General features: G+C 44.5%; 1 pseudogene; it reads right to left on the reverse strand.

Annotated features, from left to right (window-relative positions):
• Positions 1 to 637: 637 nt before the first annotated feature.
• LOC148001344 (nidogen-2 pseudogene) lies at positions 638 to 7,690 on the reverse strand (annotated as a pseudogene).
• Between the last annotated feature and the right edge of the window lie 713 nt (positions 7,691 to 8,403).

Genomic DNA, 8,403 nt, shown 5'->3' on the forward strand with positions numbered 1-8,403 from the left:
AACGTTGTGGAGAGAGCTGTACCTCTGACACTTCCTCCTGGCAGATATCATAGAGCAGGGAGAGAAGGAAGGGGGGTGGGGAAGGATGAATCTAGGGCCAGTTTCCCAATCCATCAGTGTGGATGAAAAGTTGTTCCCTCTGGGCATTCCCCTGTCTTCCTCCAGTTATGGTTAGTTCTAGTGAGTCACAGAACAAGGATAAGGTTCGGGGGAGGTGAAGGCCACAGCTGTAGGGACGAGAACCAGAAAGAACAGCAGACAGAGGTGTCTACACCATGTTCTCTCCCTAAGACTCTTCAGTATGTTTGCCTAAGTCTGCACAGCTAACTACCACAGTCAAAGCTAAATGGCTGTACCCTCCATCCTGCAATGCCTACGAAGCCTCGACATGGCTCACCTTCTCTGAACTTGCAAACTGAAATTTTTCATTACACTTGGGAGGAGAGCTGGCTGTAAAATCCAGATTGGCCTAGAATTCTCTATATGGCCTAGGCTACTCTTGAACCTAGACAATCTTTCAGTCTCAGCCTGCCCTAGCCTGCTCTAGCCTGCCCCAGCCTGCCCGGTACAGGGATGGGTCCAGGTGAATGACCATGTCTAGTTTGTCAACTCTGCTGTATTTTCTTTAAACAAAACCTCAAATGACCAGTTTTTCAATACAGTTGCCTTGATCTTTAGAACTCACGTGGTCCTCTAGTCCTACCACATACTTTCCTCTACTCAGGGGTGGCACTTGACCAGACTCGGGGTAATTAGGAAGGATTTCTTCTTCCAGAGGAGCAACAGGAACATCTGGCTCTGAAGGCACTGGCCGTGCCTCTGGATAGGACTCTGGGTGTTTCTGTTTCCAAGGTCTTCCCTGCCCGGAGTTAGGAAAGCTGCATCTTCCTCTGGAGGAGCTGGGGTTCTGGTGCCCATCAGATCCAAAAGCAATGCTGGGTCCTTGAAATCCAGGACCTCTACCTCTCCCACAGGTAGCCCCTGTTTGGCTTGAGGGTCCAAAGAAGCCAATTCTCTTCCCTGGTAGGATGGCCAATTACCAGGTGGTGGGTATGGCAAAGGAGAAGCGTGATCAGAATCCTGAGACGTGGAGCCAACAACCATGAAGTTCGGATTAGCCTTTGATTTGAAAGACACATCCATACATCAGTTCTGCTGTGGCCTTCCAGGGCTTTCCCTGGTTCAATTGGTGGGTATTCTATGTCCTCTCCATTCTCACTGTAGTAATCGAAACTGTCCTCAGTGTAGATCTCCAGGGCTACAGCATGGTTGAAGGAGTGCTCCAGCGCTGAGGAGCAGGCTGTGGAATGGTCACCTCCAACTGTGGCTGGCCAGACATTGTCCAGGGCCAGCCTGCTGCCGATGTGAAAGGCCCATGATCCAGGAATACCCAGGTTGCTTAGTTGGTAGAGATCCTTCACTGACTGCTAAGTGTTAGTCAGGCTTAAATAAAGCGTGTCTCCCTTCAGGTCATCTGCTTCCTCTTGGCAGAAGCCCACCCTAGCAGGAAGCTGAAGCTGGACATTGTAGGATTTGTTGGGGTGGGTTCCAAAGAACTGAAGGCCATTGGCAGGATAGAGAAAGAGGGCATAGGTATCAGATTCATTGGATGCCAGAACAGCCTAGAAAGTGTTCAACTCTCCCCAGGGCGCAGCCCTGCGCCTGACCTCCTAGTAGGTGCCCACATGCTCTCAGGTGGCCAGGAAGGCGTGGATAGGGGTGAACCTGCCTGGACCCAGTCAGCGGGAAGCCTGTGTGAATGTAGTGGGTAGCCAGACTCAGCACAGCCCGGAGGTGTCCTTGAGGTACCGGATCCGGCCCTTGCTGTGACTAGTGTGGATGTCAGCCAGGAATGGGGCGATGGCTGGGAAATCAGGAAAATCATCATCTATATATTGAGTCTCTCTGGGGAAGTCCTGGGTGAAGATGATGCCTTTGGTGCCCACATAGAGGTTGCTGAAGTAGTCATCATAGAAACACAGAGGTACCACCAGCTTCGCAGTCACTGAGCTTTCATCGTAGCCCTCCAACAGCAGCTGGTCTCCCCATGACTCCCAGTAAGGAAAGAGCTCTCCAGGAGCAGAGCCCCGACTTGTGACAGCAGCACCAGCACCAGGAGCAGCGATAGTGGTGATGGCAGTGCTAGCCCCCCGGCTGTTGAGTCCCAAGATGTGCTCACTCCTCCCTGGCTCTGACCTCCACTCTGCCCCTATTTGTTGATTTTTTATCTTAGAGCATAAGCCATTGGTGTTCTGTTCAGGAAAATTTCCCCTTTGCCCATGTGTCTGAGGCTCATCCCCACTTTGTCTTCTACTAGTTTGAGTGTATCTGGTTTGATGTGGAAGTCCTTGATCAACTTGGACTTGAGCTTTGTACAGGATGAAAAGAATGGATCAATTTGCATTCTTCTACATGCTGACCTCCAGTGGATCCAGTACCATTTGTTGAAAATGCTGTCTTTTATCCATTAGATAGGTTTAGCTCCTTTGTCAAAGGTCAAGGGACCATAGGTGTGTGGGTTCATTTCTGGGTCTTCAATTCTATTTCACTGATCTACCTGCCTGCCTTTGTACCAGTACCATGCAAATTTTTACCACAATTGTTTTGTAATACAGCTTGATGTAAGGGATGGTGATTCCCCCGGAAATTCTTTTTTTGTTGAGATTAGATTTTGCTATCCTTGATTTTTAATTATTCCATATAAATTTGCAAATTGCTCTTCTTAAGTCTGTGAAGAATTGAGTTGAAATTTTGATGGAGATTGCATTGAACCTGTAGATTGCTTTCAGAAACATGGCCATTTTTACTATATTAATCCTGTCAATCTGTCCCACGCTCAACCTCTCGCTGGGAAGAAACACGCGGGTACATAGAAATTCTTGCTGTGACCAAACTTTTATTTTAATTTTAAGGAGAAGCCTCGGCGCGCCAACATGGTGCGCTTATATACACCCTAGCTTGGCGCATCCACACCTGATTGGTTGTTTACCCATGATCTCATAAGGCACGCCCTGGAGTGGGCAAAGACCTGGCACAAAAGCACTCTTGCACATGCGCACACAGATAACTTCCTGAAAGGGAGTCGGCTGGCGCGGCAAAGGCTAGCGCCATCTTGTAATGGGGGAGGCTATCCTGGCCTTCCACATGGGGCGCAGTGGAAGCCAGCGCCATCTAGTGGTGGCGAATGTTATTGCGGCCCTCTACATCTCACCCTTATAATTTATATTATTTTATAACAGTCATGATCACCCTATCGCGTGCAATGAGGAAACCTCAGCGATGTGGAAGGGCTGATCAAAGGATCAATGAGTCTTTCTCATCCCAGTGCAATGGATCCACAGATCCATGGGGTGTAAGAGCAGAGAACTCAGATACAGAGAGAGAGTCTCTCTCATCCCAGTGCAATGGATCCACAGATCCATGGGGTGCAAGAGCAGAGAACTCAGATACCGACTAATTCCTGAGCATAGATAACCAAATTCCAGGGGAGGCCCCTTGTTCAATGGCCACAAGTGCTTGAGTGATAACGGCCTTGTCACGTTTCTGTTGAGATCTGAGTTTGCAAACCAACCATAGTATGAACAGTAATCCACAGCATAGGGCTGCATCAAACAGAGCCACTCCCGAAGTAGTGGGCACCTCATTTGGTCCTCCTCAGCTGTTACCACCAAGAGCCGTAGTCAAGCCGATCCTAATAATAAAATTTAGAATTCCCAATTGTTAGCAACTACTCCAGGAAGTTCACCCACTGTACTTGTCTAACAATAGATTGGGGGAGGATAACTCCAGACACTGTAGACACAATGTTTGCAGCAGTAATGGCTGCTACAATAGCAGCAAAAGTGTCTAGGTCTTTTCCAGGACAGTTTAGGATTAGTCATTTTTCTCTAGAACAACCAGCAGACAATGGAACCATTTCTGAGATATGTATAATCAGGACAGAGTTCCTCAGTCCACTGTAGCTTTACGCAGGTGGCTTTCTTGTGAAGCTATAGTCTGTTAAATGACAACACCAGTTACCAGTTAAGGCAGCAAGAGTCACCAGGGAAATGAAGGGGGGCAGGGGTAACAGCTGGAGTCCAATCTTCTCCAGAAAGCAGCAGTGCACAGAGGGTTGGAGTGCAGGCCGCGGTGGGATGGGACACAATGATTGCAGCAACGTCAAAAACTCTGTGATGACAAAAGATGTGGGGGAATCTTCTATCTTCCTCTCAGGGCAGAGGAATGATTCCAGGGACCCGAACCAGGAGAGCTGAATCTTTATGCAACCAGGATCAGCAAGTCTCAGCAACCACTCAGGCATCTGGCACACTCTTGTAGCATCCTGTAGAAAAAACACAAACATTCCATCTTCCCCATATAAAATATCTGGACAGGATCATGTCAATATGTGGATCTCTCTATTTCACCTAGGCAGAAGTATGCCTAGTTGTAGGGTGCCATAAACTTTGGCATCCAAAATTTTAAAATTGAAATAAAAGGAGCATTATTTAGCATACAGGGATAACTCCCCCTTTTTATTTATTAAAATTGTTAAAATATTATTTATAAAGGTGAGTCCTCGAGGATTAGATTGAGGACACTGAGCACTTGTATTTATAAATTGACTTGTATACCAAATTATTGTCTCCAGCATTATTGTTTTGGATATATAAAGAATGAGATTTTTTGACTAATTGTTCCTATGTAAGGCCTATAATCTGTCTGGTATCATTGCCCTCCCTTGTTAAGGAGCCCAGGCAATCCAGTTTGAGTTCTTAAATGGCCTATAAAGGAACAGTATTTAGTGTTCTTAACCACTAAGCCATCTCTCCAGCACCTCACAAACTTTATTTACCTAAACATAAGCATTAATTAGAAATGCCAAATCCTGTAAATATTGTCTAATTTCAGTCTTACTAGAAATCCCTGAACTGGCAGGGTGAGGCTGGGAATTGATAACAAGCAAATGGAGTCTTCCTCTTTTCATATCAACTCTATTACCATTTTCAAAGTTAGGTATGAGCCTAAGGTTTAAATTAGTTGTCTGAGCCAGAGCACTGAAAGGACAGTGAGTTGTCAGACAATTTACACTGAAATCACTCATTGATTTTAAGTAGAAAATCTGTCTCTAATAAAGCATTAAGTAATTGAAATCAATTGTAAACCACAAGCCACACATTGGCTATCAGTATATGAATTGAAAGCTTGATTTTTTTAACATTTTAAAAACAGTGGCTACAGCACGTAATTTAATAGTCTGTGTTGAAGCAGGGGAAACTCAAGAGAATAAACAAGTGATCCAATCATACATGTAGCCTTTTCATTAGATGAACCACCTATAAATACACTAAGCGCATTTCCTATGGGTTGTATGCACAAATATACAGGAAGTACAAAAGCATTTAAAGAGTAAAATTATCAATTTTGTCTGAAAAATTTGTATATGTAATAGGCCAAATATCAGTATTTTGTAATAACCAATTAACTATTGTTTGGAATAAGATATGTTTTACCAGGTTTCTTTTTAAAATACTTCCATGACTCTAGTCCAAACTCTGTATTAACACAGCTGAAGCTTTATCTCCAATGTGCATAACAAAGACCTACGTCCTCTGGTAGGGTGAGGTACTTAGCCAATTAACATATCCTTAGTAGCTTAAAATTAGTTTCAAATATTCTTTTCTGGAGTAGTGCAACAGCTACTCCCCAAATATTAAAGCTCATTTTGAGAGCAAAGGTTTGTAGTAAAAATTTTCATATACACTGAATGATTTAAGTTCTAACCTTTTACATTGAAGAAGCAACAAAATTACCTAATACAAGGCTGTTAGCAATCCTCTAAATCTATTTTGAAATGGCGGTTGAAGTAAGCAAACAAGGTGTAATGCTCTCACAAGTTCTAAAACCTCATAAATCCTTTGTAAATCCTGTAACAATCTCTACCTGTTTGATTTTTTCTCAATTATAGATAAGTTTGAGTTAGTCAATGTAGCATTAGCAATCCTTAATCACAATCCTTAAATTCTCCTTGTAACACCAGAGCACAACCACAAGGTCACCTGAGTTCTGAGTACGTGACTAGGCAGCTGTCCTCGGGGCAGTGGAATTAGCATAAAAATACCGATAGCTCCAGGGCAAACCACAACTTTGGAAAGCAAAACTCGACCCCCAACAAACTAGCACAAAGTTTGACTGTCAATTCTTATATATGAATGCACGATGGCGTAGTCTCTAGTACCTCAACAAAGAGACATTGTCCTAAATTCTTTTAGAAGCCTGGTTTCTAAGATAAGAATTCCATAAAAATATTATCTCAATTTAGACCTGTTTCCCTGGGTTGGCTCATGCCACATGTTGTCTAGAAATGACTCCATCCAAATTACCAGTTTTATGTCAACTTTTTGTTACCAATGTTATATCTTTTTAACCATATCTAATAACATGAAAGCCAATAGTCTATAACCAAGGCAAGTAGAGCATATTTACACATTTAAAACCAATGAGAAACAAAATTGAAGTGGCTACACATATCTTAATATTTACACCAAACACCATTTTTACCTTTAGCTATGATTTTAAAAGAAGCACCCTGTCACCTGTTGAGTCAAATAATAAGTCAGGGATTTTTCTAAGAGAAACAGCTATCAACTCTTGTATCAAGGAAGCTGAGAGGCTGTTGGTGCCTTTAAGATCAGCTCGTGTAGATGCTTAGCCTCTGGGCAGCTTCTCCAGCTAACCTAGACACCTGGCTACAGGCACAGGGCTCCAAAGGCCTGATTGAAACTGTTTTTTATTCATTTGTTCCTTTTTGAAACGAGTTAAAACCAAGTCAAGGTGTGAATGACTGGCAGATAAAGTTTTTACCATTTTTTCTTTTGAACATGAAACATAAAACATTTAAACAACGAGAAAGAAAAACCACAGACATACACTGACAGACATGGGGACATCCTGGTGCACCAGGGACAAACAATAGACAAAGAGGGAAAAAACCAGATGGTGTTCACGGTGACTATCCACTCGAGTGGAGTCGATATGGACGATGGATTGTCTCAATTTCTGGACTAGTCCATCAACGTGTTGAAACCCAATTCCTGTAAGATACTGAGATATATTATCTGAGCAGCACGACTGACATTCGCCAATGGTATGGAAGTGAAACACAGTCCTGAGTATTTTCACTCACAACCCAATTACATTAACTCCATCAAGCTGTGCATGGGCATTGAGATGTCCTTTTGTTTTATTCTCCTGAATAAATTTTCAGGAGGTCTGCTTCTATCAAATCTGATCAGTATGACTCTGTAAAGCTGTCGCGTCAGCACACGGACGCCGAGGCGTACCGAGAGCCGGCGCCGGAGCTTAAGCATACTTTTACAGGCACAAAGACAAAATTTTTCTCCCAAAATGCTGTGTTCTTTTTATCTCCTCCCTTCTCCTCACCCGGGGCATTCTTTCCCCAACCTTTCGCCACTAGCAGTGGTAAGACCACAGAGGGGCCTGGTGCTTGAGATCGATCAGTTTCATTTCTTCGTTGCAGCCTTTCACTACACCCTGTTTCTGACACGCCGCTTCCTTGCCCTTCCCCCAACACTCTCCGCTTTGCTGTTACAGCTGGGCAGTTCCCACGCGACCTCTGACATTGTCTGGCGGTAACTAGAAACCCAAAGGCTAATAGAAACAACCCTAGGGCGGCCAGAACAACCATAGCGGCTCCTGCCACATCCGGCAAAGGCGAGAGATGGAACAGATCAAGGCTAAACATAGTCTCTCAGAGTCTTACCCACATCCCAGCTTCTGGATTTCTTCCGTGAAACGGAGTCTCCCCTTGGCGCCGGTGATGATGTGGCTTTTTTGTCCCGGGTTCTCGGCACCAAATGTCCCACGCGCAACCTCTCGCCAGCAAGAAACAAGCGGGTACATAGAAATCCTTGCTGTGACCAAACTTTATTTATTTTTTTTTCATTAACTTGAGTATTTCTTATATACATTTCGAGTGTTATTCCCTTTCCCAGTATCCGGGCAAACATCCCCCTCTCCCCTCCCCTTCCTTATGGGTGTTCCCCTCCCAACCCTCCCCCCATTGCCGCCCTCCCCCCACCAGTCTAGTTCACTGGGGGTTCAGTCTTAGCAGGACCCAGGGCTTCCCCTTCCACTGGTGCTCTTACTAGGATATTCATTGCTACCTATGAGGTCAGAGTCCAGGGTCAGTCCATGTATAGTCTTTAGGTAGTGGCTTAGTCCCTGGAAGGTCTGGTTGCTTGGCATTGTTGTACTTTTGGGGTCTCAAGCCCCTTCAAGCTCTTCCAGTTCTTTCTCTGATTCCTTCAATGGGGGTCCTATTCTCAGTTCAGTGGTTTGCTGCTAGCATTCACCTCTGTATTTGCTGTATTCTGGCTGTGTCTCTCAGGAGCGATCTAC

This window comes from Rattus norvegicus, chromosome 14, assembly GCF_021556685.1.
Source record: "Rattus norvegicus strain SHRSP/BbbUtx chromosome 14, alternate assembly SHRSP_T2T, whole genome shotgun sequence".
Classification (NCBI taxonomy): Eukaryota; Metazoa; Chordata; class Mammalia; order Rodentia; family Muridae; genus Rattus; species Rattus norvegicus.